Source organism: Gopherus flavomarginatus, chromosome 6 (assembly GCF_025201925.1).
Source record: "Gopherus flavomarginatus isolate rGopFla2 chromosome 6, rGopFla2.mat.asm, whole genome shotgun sequence".
Lineage (NCBI taxonomy): Eukaryota > Metazoa > Chordata > Testudines > Testudinidae > Gopherus > Gopherus flavomarginatus.
Window position 1 is genome coordinate 61,748,655 of NC_066622.1, and position 15,289 is coordinate 61,763,943.

The 15,289-nt window shown below is 48.9% G+C and overlaps 1 protein-coding gene and 2 non-coding genes across 3 annotated transcripts in view; 1 reads left to right on the plus strand and 2 right to left on the minus strand.

The window, feature by feature from the left end:
• The window catches only part of LOC127054284 (zinc finger protein 560-like), a 248,869-nt gene that overhangs the window by 206,704 nt on the left and 26,876 nt on the right, over window positions 1-15,289 (minus strand). The window lies entirely within an intron of this gene.
• Window positions 6,712-6,783, plus strand: TRNAA-UGC (transfer RNA alanine (anticodon UGC)). The gene has a single exon. It is a non-coding gene; the product is annotated as a tRNA-Ala (tRNA).
• TRNAY-GUA (transfer RNA tyrosine (anticodon GUA)) lies at window positions 13,268-13,339 on the minus strand. Its single transcript has one exon. It is a non-coding gene; the product is annotated as a tRNA-Tyr (tRNA).

Genomic DNA, 15,289 nt, shown 5'->3' on the forward strand with positions numbered 1-15,289 from the left:
AATTACCTGTCCTGTTCATTCCCTCTGAGGCACCTGCTTTGGCTGCTATGGGAAGACAGGACACTGGGCGAGATGGATTCAGTCTGAACCAGTCTGGCTGCTCTTACGTCCTTATGCTCCTTTCATACAGATGCCTGGGATTCTGCCTCACAATGTGTCCCTGAGGTCTCAGCCAAAATGTCCAGACAGGCAAACACTCTGGGCTCCTGAAGCCTCTGCCCCCCACCTAGTGCCCTATGGCTCATCCCTGACCCTTGCTGCTGCTCCTTACTGTAGAAGGTGAAAGGAGCGGAGGCAGTGCAGTAGCCTTCTGGGGATGCAGATCTGAGGCTTTGGGAGAGACACGTTGTCTGAGACATCAGAGCGCTGTAAACCATGCAGCCACCCCCTCAATCAGGGGCCTGTTCCAGCCCTGAGTCTGGGTTACTGCGATCCCTCCCCCAAAGCAGGGTGCCCACAGATTACAGCCTGAAAATAGACATGTGACTCTAACTCCTGTTCTCCCTGACAGGGTCTGCCCTAGACCAAGTGGCACCCCAGGTAAGACGTGTCTTCGGTGCCACCTCCATGTTAAAATTTTGAATATCTTATTTTTCATTGCATTTGTAGCTCAGTTCATGATTTCAATGTATGGTTTTCTCTGTCATATAAGATGATAAATTTGCAGGCTAGATTCTGTAAACCTGTATTTATTCATACCACATATAAGCAAATCAAACAAATTCATTTCCTCTAAGCATATAGAAACTTTTTAATTTTGACAGTAACTGAACTGTACTAACACCTAGCAATGAAACTGCCACCAGCACAGGGCTGGCCAGTATTAAGTATTGTTACAGTAGGAGACAGCGTTAGGATGTTAACCCCAGGCCTTTAGTTGAAAGGTTGCTTCTCTCACCTTTTCCCCATGACCTGAAGCACAGCATTCGAGAGATCCAGAGACTAGTTGATGACATTTCCAAGTGCTAAAATAGCAAGCGATGTCCATCTTGCATTTGTCATTGTTGACTGGAGAGATGTTCTATTGATAATGATGAATCCTAATCAGCTGCTTTCTGGAAAGATGGTTTTCTGTTTTAGGCTTGGGAGGAGCCTGCGAGCTGTGGGTGAGGTTGTTCCAGTGAGAACCGCTGCTCCTTTCTTGCCGACCTGGGGATGCCAGTGACAGCTTGTGAGGGGGCAGGTGCTGGCTTGAGTGAAAGGGATATAGGAAACCCCAGCCTGCCCCTCCAGGCCAAGTCCACTGCTTGGCTCCTGTGTTGTGACATCCAGATTTAAATCTTCCCAGCATGTGCTGCGGTTCATGTATTAAGCCTTCCTGGTGTGCTTGGTCATTGCCAAAGTAGCTCAGCTGGGAGTGCATTGGATTGAAGATCTAAAGGTTTCTGGTTTGATGCCAGGTGTTAGCACCCCCTTCACCCTCGGTATGTTGTATTGGGCTTTCTTCTGGGTGTGCAGCTGTGTCCTGAACTCACCAGTGTTCCTAATTTCAGAGGCAACACTTGCAGAGGGCGTGTGTCGGGTCATGTGCCCCACCTGGGTTAGCTATCGCCTGCTGCATCATGTGGTGCTGCCAGGCCCCCTCCCTGCAAAGCAGCTGCTGCAGGGGTGAGTGGAGAGGGGCTGCCTTTGCTGCTTCCTCTCCCTGCACTGTTCACAGCTGGGGGGGCTGTTGATTGCAAGGGGGACAGGTGAGCAAAGCCCACAGGAAAGTGGGGAACAAGACCTGGGAGATGGGTTGGAAGCAGGAGGGAGCACGGGCTATAATGGCAGAGAGGAAGGAGGGTCAGGGCAAAGCTGGGAGGCAAAATCAAACAAGTATCTTAGATGCCTTTATACAAATGCAAGAAGTATGGGTAATAAGCAGGAAGAACTGGAAGTGCTAATAAACAAATACAACTATGACATAATTGGCATTACTGAAACTTGGTGGGATAATACACACGACTGGAATGTTGGTGTGGATGGGTATAGTTTGCTCAGGAAGGATAGACAGGGGAAAAAGGGAGGAGGTGTTGCCTTATATATTAAAAATGTACACACTTGGACTGAGGTGGAGATGGACATAGGAGACGGAAGGGTGGAGAGTCTCTGGGTTAGGCTAAAAGGGGTAAAAAACACAGGTGATGTCGTGCTGGGAGTCTACTACAGGCCACCTAATCAGGCGGAAGAGGTGGATGAGGCTTTTTTCAAACAACTAACAAAATCATCCAAAGCCCAAGATTTGGTGGTGATGGGGGACTTCAACTATCCAGATATATGTTGGGACAATAACACCGCGAGGCACAGACTATCCAATAAGTTCCTGGACTGCATTGCAGACAACTTTTTATTTCAGAAAGTTGAAAAAGCTACTAGGGGGGAAGCTGTTCTAGACTTGATTTTAACAAATAGGGAGGAACTTGTTGAGAATTTGAAAGTAGAAGGAAGCTTGGGTGAAAGTGATCATGAAATCATAGAATTTGCAATTCTAAGGAAGGGTAGAAGGGAGTACAGCAGAATAGAGACAATAGATTTCAGGAAGGCGGATTTTGGTAAGCTCAGAGAGCTGATAGGCAAGGTCCCATGGGAATTAAGACTGAGGGGAAAAACAACTGAGGAAAGTTGGCAGTTTTTCAAAGGGACGCTATTAAGGGCCCAAAAGCAAGTTATTCCAATGGTTAGGAAAGATAGAAAATGTGGCAAAAGACCACCTTGGCTTACCCTTGAGATCTTGCGTGACCTACAAAATAAAAAGGCGTCATATAAAAAATGGAAACTAGGGCAGATCACGAAGGATGAATATAGGCAAATAACACAGGAATGCAGAGGCAAGATTAGAAAAGCAAAAGCACAAAATGAACTCAAACTAGCTATGGGAATAAAGGGAAACAAGAAGACTTTTTATCAATACATTCGAAGCAAGAGGAAGACTAAGGACAGGGTAGGCCCACTGCTCAATGAGGAGGGGGTAACAGTAACGGGAGACTTGGAAATGGCAGAGATGCTTAATGACTTCTTTGTTTCGGTCTTCACTGAGAAGTCTGAAGGAATGTCTAGTATAGTGAATGCTTACGGGAAGAGGGTTGATTTAGAAGAGAAAATAAGCAAAGAGCAAGTAAAAAATCACTTAGAAAAGTTAGATGCCTGCAAGTCACCAGGGCCTGATGAAATGCATCCTAGAATACTGAAGGAGTTAATAGAAGAGGTATCTGAGCCTCTAGCTATTATCTTTGGGAAATCATGGGAGACGGGGGAGATTCCAGAAGACTGGAAGGGGGCAAATATAGTGCCCATCTATAAAAAGGGAAATAAAAACAACCCAGGAAACTACAGACCAGTTAGTTTAACTTCTGTGCCAGGGAAGATAATGGAGCAGGTAATCAAAGAAATCATCTGCAAACACTTGGAAGGTGGTAAGGTGATCGGGAATAGCCAGCATGGATTTGTAAAGAACAAATCATGTCAAACTAATCTGATAACATTCTTTGATAGGATAACGAGCCTTGTGGATAAGGGAGAAGCGGTGGATGTGATATATCTAGGCTTCAGTAAGGCATTTGATACAGTCTCGCATGATATTCTTATAGATAAGCTAGGAAAGTACAATTTAGATGGGGCTACTATAAGGTGGGTGCATAACTGGCTGGATAACCGTACTCAGAGAGTAGTTGTTAATGGCTCCCAATCCTGCTGGAAAGGTATAACAAGTGGGGTTCCGCAGGGTTCTGTTTTGGGACCGGTTCTGTTCAATATCTTCATCAACGATTTAGATGTTGGCATAGAAAGTACGCTTATTAAGTTTGCAGATGATACCAAACTGGGAGGGATTGCAACTGCTTTGGAGGACAGGGTCAAAATTCAAAATGATCTGGACAAGTTGGAGAAATGGTCTGAGGTAAACAGGATGAAGTTCAATAAAGATAAATGCAAAGTGCTCCACTTAGGAAGGAACAATCAGTTTCACACATACAGAATGGGAGGAGACTGTCTAGGAAGGAGTATGGCAGAAAGAGATCTAGGGGTCATAGTGGACCACAAGCTTAATATGAGTCAACAGTGTGATACTGTTGCAAAAAAAGCAAACGTGATTCTGGGATGCATTAACAGGTGTGTTGTAAACAAGACACGAGAAGTCATTCTTCCGCTTTTCTCTGCGCTGGTTAGGCCCCAACTGGAGTATTGTGTCCAGTTCTGGGCACCGCATTTCAAGAAAGATGTGGAGAAATTGGAGAGGGTCCAGAGAAGAGCAACAAGAATGATTAAAGGTCTTGAGAACATGACCTATGAAGGAAGGCTGAAGGAATTGGGTTTGTTTAGTTTGGAAAAGAGAAGACTGAGAGGGGACATGATAGCAGTTTTCAGGTATCTAAAAGGGTGTCATCAGGAGGAGGGAGAAAACTTGTTCACCTTAGCCTCCAATGATAGAACAAGAAGCAATGGGCTTAAACTGCAGCAAGGGAGATTTAGGTTGGACATTAGGAAAAAGTTCCTAACTGTCAGGGTAGTTAAACACTGGAATAGATTGCCTAGGGAAGTTGTGGAATCTCCATCTCTGGAGATATTTAAGAGTAGGTTAGATAAATGTCTATCAGGGATGGTCTAGACAGTATTTGGTCCTGCCATGAGGGCAGGGGACTGGACTCGATGACCTCTCGAGGTCCCTTCCAGTCCTAGAGTCTATGAGTCTATGAACCTTGACATTGTGCTCGCCCCTTCAGGAGACACCAGTCGTCTGTGCCTGGTTGGAAGCTCTGCAGCCAGAGGAAAAAGTGGTTTTCTGCACCAGAGCTGCCAGCTCTTACTTTCTTTCTCATGATGGGGAGGAAAAACGAATCTCTTTTTCAAAGCCCAGTCCTGCCATTGACCGAGGTCTGACTTTCTAAGTTCCTGCTAGAGTGGAGGATTTAGAGTTAGTGGGGTCCTGTGCACATAAAGTGCATTCAACAACCCCCCTTCCTCTGACCTCTGCTATGTCTCCAGTAGCTGCTGTCCCCTGGTAGCAGGGAAGGACGTTTCTACCCATCCAGGAGATCCCAGCCTTGGACCAAAGGCAACTTCAGGCTTCTCCTCTCTCCCTTCTGGGAATCAAGTTCAGGTTTTTACCAGGAGTTAAAGAAGCCTGAAGCTGCAGAGTCTGGATCAAGGTCTCAAGTTCCCAGTGTCTCTGTGGAAGGGAATTTGTTAAATCCCAGATGAGTGGAGTTAAATCAGTTCTCAACCTGAGTCCTTAGGTCTAAATCCTGAGGATATTGTCCCATCATGGGGCCATTTCCCTCCTCTCTTTCATACAGAAGCATAATTTTCTTTACACAGACACAGGAACAGCAAGATCTTTCTCTGTCCCTTGTGCAAAGCAGGTGGCCAAATTCCATGGAAACAATGGCCAAGCAGGGGGCCCTGGGCACATCCAGCCCTGGCCGTGAGATGTTCCCTCCCCTCTTTCTTTATGCTGCTGTTGTCATTTCATGGAATGTCTGGGATGGGGAAAAGCTGAGTTCACTCCAGCTGGAGGGAAAAAGACCCCTGAAAATCTCAGGCCCTCAGGGAAAACCCAGCCTCTGCTACCAGGGTCACTGAGGTACTGGGGATTTGAGTAGGAAAGAGACTGTCTGAATTATCAAGGTGGGGAATGAATAACAATCTACAAGATCCACCTCATTAACCACCGACACAGACTAATCCTGCTGCAGATAGAGAGGAAACTGGGAACCATTCTTTGCTGTGCAGCTATGGAAACACTGACCCAATTGCACTGCAGTGAATGTGCTGGGGAAAGCTGGATTTTACAGGCAGGTGGAAATAGTGGATCCTAGAAACACCTGAAGTCCCCCACACTGCGTCTGCCACCACGGTTGGGTATTGAGCTGCTCACAGAGTCCCCCACCACCATTACTTTCTAGCAGGGGATTGCAGCACCACCCACCCACCCAGAGGTGAAAGTAAGCCTGTCCAGTCTGGTATGGCGTACCGGCAAGAGCCAGTACGCCGTGTTGGACCGCACCGGTGTCCATGGCAGGGATTGAAAGGGCTCTGGACTGCCCACGGCCAGGGCTCCGGCGGCCGGGCTGGGACCGGGATTGAAAGGACTCAGAGCTCCCAGCAGCTGCGGGCAGCCTAGAGCCCTTTAAATCCCAGCTGCAGCTGAGATTTAAAGGGCTCAGAGCTCCACGCCGCTGCAGGCAGCCCAGAGTCCTTTGAATCCTGGCCGGGGCTCTGGTGACCGGGCTGGGGCTGGGATTGAAAGGGCTCGGGGCTCCCCTCAGCGGCAGGAGCTCTGGGCCCTTTAAATCCCTGTCCTAGTCCCACAAAGCTCAGGGTTCTCCTGGTGGCTGGAGGCCTAGGCCCTTTAATTTGCCCCATGAGCCCCGGGGGGCTCCCAGCCCCCTCTTCCAGCTAGGAGCCTCTGGTTGATTTAAAGGCTCTCGGTCTCCCAGCCACAGATGGTTTCCCAGGGCCTTTAACTCTTGAGAGGTCACGCCACTTCTGGATGAGACCACGCCCCCTCAGGACTCCTGCAGTACCGGTAAGTCCTTTAAGTTACTCTCACCCCTGCACTCAGCCAATGCAGTATGAGGGCTGAGTCTTGTATCACTGCACCCTGGGTCCAGGGCATGCACTCTCTCTCCTCCTCTACTGTGTAGAATCCGGCTCTGCCGCAAAGTGTCCCCCATGAGCCACCAACCTCCAGGACAGCAGGTTTGGCCCTTAGAGCAAAGACCCGGCCAAGGTGGGGGTATAGCTCAGTGGTAAAGCATATGCTTTGCATGTATGAGGCCCTTGGTTCAATCCCTAGCATCCCCAGGTTCTCTTTTTCATCCTGCTGCTTTGCTCATGCCCAGAGGGGATGTGGCCCACCAGGCTCCCTGCCCGAGCTTCAAACCTGCTCAGTGAGGGGCAAGGGACAATTGCATGGAAGGTCCTGGGGGAGTTTCTGCTCCTTAGTCACCTCAGTATGTTTCAGATTCCCACTCGCTGTGCTGCTTGGGACAATGGCAGATGAGAAAGGCGAATCCTCCAGCACTGGAGGGAAAGATCCCATCTGCACAGCCCGAGAGGCAAGGAAACAGAGGGGCAGTCAGTGCTCAGAGAGGAGAGTGGTCAGTGATTTACACCCACCAGGGGACACTGACTTTTTGAGGCGGGTGCAGCTGGCTTGAGATGTTGCTGACGATGGAAAAAAAAAAGGCTGGAGTCAGTGACAGATGGGACCACAGAAGGGGAGGGGGAATGGCAGCCCCACAGAAGGTCCTGGGTGCTCAGATGCCCCAGTTATTGCACCCTGGCCTGTCCTAAAGAGAGAAAAGACCCAGAGGGACCCAGCCCCCCTACAGTGATCCCATGGACAAGAACCTGGTTGGGAGTGAGGTGAAGGTTCCCCCTGGGCAAAGGGGAGCTGAAATCCCTCAGTGTCCTGGAATTTAAGTAATGAAAGCTTCAAACCCTGCATTGGTGTGGGCTGAGGTGCATCAGCAGAAGGTTGGGCTGGACAGAGCTGGCAGGTTTGTATAATTTTTGGTGGTTCCCAGATTGGGACCAAGTCCTGCCCCACCCCACACCTGTGTGAGGCTCTGGGAGGGAGTTTGGGTGTGGGAGGGAGAGGAGTTGGGCTCTGGGAAAGACTCTGAGTGCAGGGTCTGGGCTCAGTCAGAGGGTTGGGGTGCAGGAGTGGGTGTGGTGGGCAGCGTCTTGGAGGGAGTTTGGGTGTGGATATGGGGTTTGAGTTGGAGCAGGGTGTGAGGGGTGCAGGGGAGGGTGAGGGGTGCAGCATTTACCTGAAGCATTTTCCAAAAGCAATGTGCACCCCTCTCTAGAAGCAGCCTCCAACCAGGAGGGCTGGGAGTCTCTCTGTGACCACTGCCAACAGACTCTACCCCACAGCTCCCATTGCCACAGTAGGCAGAGTTGGCACTCGGGGAGACCCCCCCACACCTCAGGGACTACAGAGACGTGCCAGCTCCTTCTGGGGGTGGCATGCCACACGGAGCGAGGGCGAGCAGAAAACTGCCTTAGCCCCCTTGTGCTGGTGGTGGTGGTGGCGGCAAGGATCTCTGGCCCCTTTTAATTTCCCATAGGCGGCAGGCAAGACCAGAGGGAACACTCCCAAGGCCAAACATTGATTTGCACAATGATAAATCTTGGAAGAGGACAGAAATGAAATGGCAGCAGAACCTAAGGAATTAAAAGCCTCCGGATTCTTGTGTGTGCACTGACTCTGAAGAGAAACTGTAATTTGACTCGCTTTGTGTCTGCGACTGGTAAAATATCAAGGCAAAATCATTCCAGTGATTGTGACACCGGGTTTGAGGAGGCTTTGGTCTTATTAAAATGTAACTAGCATGTTAGGTCCTGTCTTGTTCATGGGTGGGAAGATATTCTTTTTCAGAGATCTCAGATGAGAACTGGGCCACAACACCGGGTTTGTTTAGGCCACAAAAACGGAGGCAGGAACCTCTTCTCTCCTTCTGGCAAAGAACCCGAGGTACCGAAAAGACAGGGACTCACATCCCTGAATGGGCTTTTAAAAAGTTAGGGCCCGACCATTTATTGTTTCCACAGACTAGACACTTTAGCAAACTTTAGAATTCCTTGGTGCTAAACACTGTGAAACTCCCCTTTCTCCTTCACAGAGGGCTTTAACACCCCTTATCTCACTCAGGATCACAACTGCCCAGAGTTGGAGAACTGTCCCTGTTCCCATTGGACAGACGGGGAGGAGCCTGAGGTGCAGAGAAGGGAAGTGACTCTCCCAAGGGCATACACAGAAAGGCGGTGGCAGAACCAGAAAGAGAAGCCAGCGGTCCTGACTCCTGTTCTAACAGACAAACCCTCCCTGTCCTCTTAGAGGTAGGGATAGAGCCCAGGAATCGAGATGGTGGGGAAATTTCATTGAAACCGTTTCTGTCAGAAAATCCCATTCAGACTAAACCAGTTTGTTTCTCAAAATCATAACAAGTGGGATGAAAGTTCTCTGCAAAAGTATTTTGTTGCAAAACAAAAGCATCTCCTGTTTGTCACAGTGTGTTAAATTGTCTCCTCGCACACAAAGAGGAGACACTTAGATCTCAAACATTAGATAAGATGCTTCAGTCTGAACTACGTCGTTGCTGCTTTTAACAATTTCAAAATAAAAACATACAAATGAAATAGACTATTTCAGCTATTCTATTATGTGTTAATCTGCTCTGAGTAAACGTGATAGGACACCTTATATTATGCACTATTCTTAGTGATACTCTCCAATGGATCCCCATCCTCCACCCACCGTGAGGTAGGTAGGAGCAGATCATTACTATCCCTACTTGAAAGATGGAGAAGTTCAGGCTGAGAAAAAGAATTGACTTGTCTAAGGTCACACAGCCAGTCAGGCTGGGCTGGGGCGGCAGGGGGTGCGGGTGGAGGGGGCAGACCCCGGAGCTGAGGCGGCAGGAGTGTGTGTGGGTTTGGGAGCACTGGAGGCGGGGAGAGGAGAGCCTAGAGCTGGGGCAACACGGGGTGTGTGTGGGGGGACAGCCCAGGGCTGGGACAGCAGGGGGATGCGGTTGGGGGGAGGCCCAGAGCTGGGGTGCCATGGGGTGCAGGTGGGGAGGGAAAGCCCAGGGCTTGGGCAGCAGGGGAGTAGGGGGGGGCAGGGATGGGGTGAGGGAAGCCAAAATTTTGTTTTGCTTTGGGCAGCAAAAGACCTAGAACCAGCGCTGCCTCCACGCACCATGAGGTAGGTAGGAGCGGATCATTATTATCCCTACTTGAAAGAGGGAGAAGCTAAGGCTGAGAAAGGAGAATTGACTTGTCTTAGGTCACACAGCCAGTCGGTGGCAGAGTTGGGAATAGGACACAAGAGCCCTGATTTTCAAAATAACCATCGGATCTTGAATTTCAGACATTGAATGACCTGAATAAAGTGTTCTCAGATGAGCTCCAGACCAACAATAGTGACAGTAATTATTCAGCAAGTATTTGAGGAGAACTGCAATGTTAGAGAGAATCATGAACTGCTCAGAGACCATTAATGCAGAGAAGCAGCAAAATTCATCAAACAAAGAACTGGTTCTGACTTATTTCCTTGATCTTAAAAGAGAACAACAAGGACCTGAGTCTCCTCCCTGTCAATAACCCCCTGCTCAGCCAATAAGGGTAGAGACTGAGGACGGGAGGCTGAGGGTTCTCACCAAAGAGCCCGAAGGAAGGCCCAGGTCACTGGTGGGGATCACTGCCCGAGCAATATTTCAGCCCCACATTTTTGGCTGAACCTTCCACAGTAGGAGCTGCAGAGCATTCCCTCGCAACACACACATACACAAGCATACCTCCTGGTGTTGGGAGGGGAATAGGAGAAAGGAGAAAAGAAGCAAGAGAAGAAGAGAAAGGAGGAGGGAGGGATGGAGGAAAAGGTGAAACAAAAAGGACAAACCCTTATGTCCCCACTGATTCTAAGGGACAAAATCCCAGCTGTGGAATAAAATTCTGCCTCCTTAAGCTCGTGTTTTCCATGCCCAGAATTCAACTGTCACCAGATGGATCAGACTGAACAGGTTTCAAAACTCCAGGAGGCTTTTACCTTCTAAACAGGGATAGCTGTTTTCTAGAAAAATCACTACAAGAGAAGGAGAAAACTCGAAAGAGGTTCCTCCTGGCGCTCACGTCCGTGACCCCGAATACTCTCTCAGTCTTCAAAGAGAGACCTGGAGAAGGAGACTTGCTGAAGCAAGGGGGTCTCTGAGGTTTCCCTGGCCCCCCGCCCCTATCCTGCCTGTCTGATGTCAGCATCTCCCTGTGAGGTCACCACCTCCCCACCAGTAGTCTTTTACCAATAGTGTGAGGTCCTGCAAAAGGCCTTTGTGATGTCACTGCCACACCCCTCCCTTGCTGTGCCAATGTCCTGCCCCTGGCCAGGCACTTTGGAGGTTTGAGCTACTCCCTGTGAATCATCACACTCAAGGAGCGTTGGTTCTAGGAAGCAAGTTTGCTAGACAGTAAAACATCAGACGCTGCTCCCAATGCTACCCTCAGTTTTTCAGAAATGAGTCGATTTTATGGCCAGGGGAGACCATCAGAACATTTAATCATATAATCATAGAATATCAGGGTTCGAAGGGGCCTCAGGAGGTATCTAGTCCAATCCACTGCTCAAGGCAGGACCAATCCCCAACTAAATCTTCCCAGCCAGGGCTTTGTCAAGTCTGACCTTAAAAACCTCTAAGGAGGAAGATTCCACCACCTCCCTAGGTAACCCATTCCAGTGCTTCACCACCCTCCTTGTGAAAAAGTTTTTTCCTAATATTCCACCTAAACATTCCTCGTTGCAACTTGAGACCATTACTCCTTGTTCTGTCATCAGGTACCATAAAGAACAGTCTAGATCCATCCTCTTTGGAACCCCCTTTCAGGTACTTGAAAACAGCTATCAAATCCCCCCTCAGTCTTCTCTTCTGCAGACTAAAAAAGCCAAGTTCCCTCAACCTCTCCTCATAAGTCATGTGCTCCAGACCCCTCATCATTTTTGTTGCTGTCTGATGGACTCTTTCCAAGGTTTCCACATCCTTCGTGTAGTGTGGGGCCCAAAACTGGACACAGTACTCCAGACGGGGCTTCACCAATGTCGAATAGAGGGGAATGATCACATCCCTCGATCTGCTGGCAATGCCCCTACTTATACAGCCCAAAATGCCGTTAGCCTTCTTGGCAACAAGGGCACACTGTTGACTCATAGCCAGCTTCTCGTCTACTGTAATCTCTAGGTCCTGTTCTGCAGAACCGCTTCCTAACCATTCAGTCCCTAGTCTGTAACAGCGAATGGGATTCTTCTGTCCTAAGTGCAGGATTCTGCACTTGTCCTCTTTGAACCTCATAAGGTTTCTTTTGCCCCAGTCCTCTAATTTGTCTAGGTCCCTCTGTATCCTAAACCTACCCTCCAGCATATCTACCACTCCTTCCTGTTTAGTGTCATCTGCAAACTTGGTGAGGGTGCAGTAAACGCCATTCTCCAGATCATTAAAGAAGATATTGAACAAAACTGGTCCCAGGACCAACCCTTGGGGCACTCTGCTTGAAACTGGCTGCCAACTAGACATGGAGCCTTTGATCACTGCCCATTGAGTCTGACAATCTAGCCAGCTGTCTAACCACCTTACAGTCCATTCATCCAGCCCATACTTTAACTTGCTGGCAAGAATACTGTGGGAGACCACATCAAAAGCTTTGCTAAAGTCAAGGAATAACACATCCGCTGCTTTCCCCTCATCCACAGAGCCAGTTATCTCCTCATAGAAGGCAATTAGGTTAGTCAGGCATGACTTGCCCTTGGTGAATCCATGCTGACTGTTCCTGATCACTTTCCTCTCCTCAAAGTGCTTCAGAATTGATTCCTTGAGGACCTGCTCCGTGATTTTTCCAGGAACTGAGGTGAGACTGACTGGCCTGTAGTTCCCCAAATCCTCCTTCTTCCCTTTTTTAAAGATGGGCACTACAGTAGCCTTTTTCCAGTCATCCAGGACCACCCCCGATCACCATGAGTTTTCAAAGATAATGGCCAATGGCTCTGCAATCACATCCGCCAACTCCTTTAGCACCCTCGGATGCAGCACATCCAGCCCCATGGGCATGTGCTGGTCTTCAGTTTTCTAAATAGTCCCAAACCACTTCTTTCTCCACAGAGGGTTGGTCACCTTCTCCCCACACTGTGCTGCCCAGTGCAGCAGTCTGGGAGCTGACCTTGTTTGTGAAGACAGAGGCAAAAAAAGCATTGAGTACATTAGCTTTTTCCACATCCTCTGTCCACTAAGTTACCTCCCTCATTCAATAAGGGGCCCACACTTTACTTAACTTTCTTCATGTTACTAACATACCTGAAGAAACCCTTCTTCTTACTCTTAACATCTCTTGGTAGCTGCAACTCCGAGTGTGATTTGGCCTTCCTGATTTCACTCCTGCATGCCTCAGCAATATTTTCATACTCCTCTCTGGTCATTTGTCCAGTCTTCCACTTTTTGTAAGCTTCTCTTTTGCGTTTAAGATCAGCAAGGATTTCACTGTTAAGCCAAGCTGGCCGCCTGCCATATTTACTATTCTTTCTACACATCGGGATGTTTTTTTCCTGCAACCTCAATAAGGATTCTTTAATCCTTTAGAGGATTGGAACTGATTTCAGTGGAGGCACATGTTTGCTAGGTTTTTATGCATTTGCACAGGAAAATATTGAGTGTTCGCATTCATTTCAGGGATCCTTACTCAGTGGAACTCGTGAACATAACAGAAATGCAATAACTTTTGTTAAAGGAAGAAGTGTGTAAGGGGGCACTTGGATCTGAACCAAGCACTTCTTGAGCTACAGTCAAACACTCTACCACTGAGCTATACCCCCATGATTGTTGTGAGAGTAAGTCAGTGATTTTAAACAGTTTGAAGGACAGGCCCTGCGTCAGAGATCTCCCGTTCTCTTCCCAGACCACAGTGCTTTTAAAAAAGGGGTGTCATTAAACTTATAGATGCATGGAGACACCACAGTTTGCACACCCACCCACATAGATTGCCCTAGTGACTTAGCTACCACCTCTCGGGGAGATGGATTAACTACACGGGCGGGACAGCTCTCTCCCCTCTGCTTAGAGCATCTTCATTATTTATGAATAGGTAAGAAAGAACCTCCTGAATGGACACTAACCAATTGATCAAATATTGCTGGGTCTGCATTCAATATGGGTAACTGGTCCTACTGGGCTGGATTAGAAGGAGCATTGCCAGCAGATCGAGGGAAGTGATTATTCCCCTCTATTCGGCACTGGTGAGGCCACATCTGGAGCATTGCGTCCAGTTTTCGCCCTCCCACTACAGAAACAAGTTGGATTGAGTCTAGGGGAGGGCAATAAAAATGATTAGGGGGCAGGGGACTTACAAGGAGAGGCTGAGGATAGGGTCACCCAGAGGGGCGGCACGTGGGGCAATTTGCCCCAGGCCCTGCAGGGCCCCCATTAGAATATAGTATTCTAGAGTATTGCAACTTTTTTATGGAAAGGGCCCCCAAAATTGTTTTGCTCCATGCTCTGAATCCTCTGGGTGGCCCTGCCCACTCCACCCACTGACTCATTCTCCTCCCTCTGAGGCCTCACCTGTGCTCCGCTCTCACTGTCATTTGGCCACTTCCCACCCCTGCTCTTCCTCTTTGGCTGAGGCCTGCTGGTCCACCTTTCGCTTGCTCCTCTCCTGCCCGAAGGCCTCCTTGTGCCTCTCCACCCCCTACCCCAAGGCCTGTCTGCTGCCCCCACCTCTCTGCCCTTCCCCTGAGACTCACCCTGCCCAAACCTCTCTGCCCCCTCCCCTAAGACCAGCCCTGCCCACCACTTGCGCCTCTCTGCTTCTCCCCTGAGACCCACCCTGCCCAGCACTCACATCTCTCTACCCCTCCCCTGACCTGCCCTGTCCACCACCCACACCTCTCTGCCCCTTCCCTAAGACCCGCCCTGTCCACCTCTTTCCTCGGTCATCTCTTGTTATTCCTTGAAACATCAAGGATGGAATAAATAGCTGAGTTTACTCCAGGGTGAGGAAGAAAGGAGCCACCAATCCCCTAGCAAAGCTCAGTGCCCAGGAGAAAACCTACCCTCTGCTATTGCAATCCCTGATGTGCTGGGGATACGATGGTAAAGGAACTGTCTGAATGATCAAGGCAGGAAATGGACAACAATCTACAAGAACGTCATTGACCACAAAAACACCCTCCTCATGCTCCAGCCAGAAGGGAAATGAGCAGGAATTCTTGCAGTTCAGCCATGGACACACTTACACAATGGCACAGCCGTGTGTGTGTTGTGGAAGCTGGTCTGAGGGAAGAAATGGAATTGATCACAGATTGAGAACAGAACTAGAGTGTAGTGAGAAACCCAGCTCAAGCAAGTAGTTGTAGCTGAGTGGTTAAGGTGATGACCTGGCAATCCATTGGGATTTCTCTGCGCAGGTTCAAATCCTGTCAACTATGGGGGAAGTTGTGCTTCTTTAGTTTCAAGAGAGCTGGGTCTTGTCTCACTCTCAAGCTATGTCTACACTATTGGGTAATGTGGCTTTAAAGTGTTTTACTTAAACAGCTGTTGCATGTCCACACTATGCCCCTTGTGTCACCAGAGCACATCCAGGCTAGAATCTTGGATGGCCACAGAGAGCAGTGCATTGTGGGTAGCTGTGCAACTGGCTGCAAGTGTTTTGGGAAGGGTTTGCAAGACCTCATGGCTGGTACAGCATCACATGATGCAGGTTTCTCTATCCCATTGTTCCATGGGAATCCTACTAGATTGCCAGCTGCTTTTCAACTGCAAGGTGC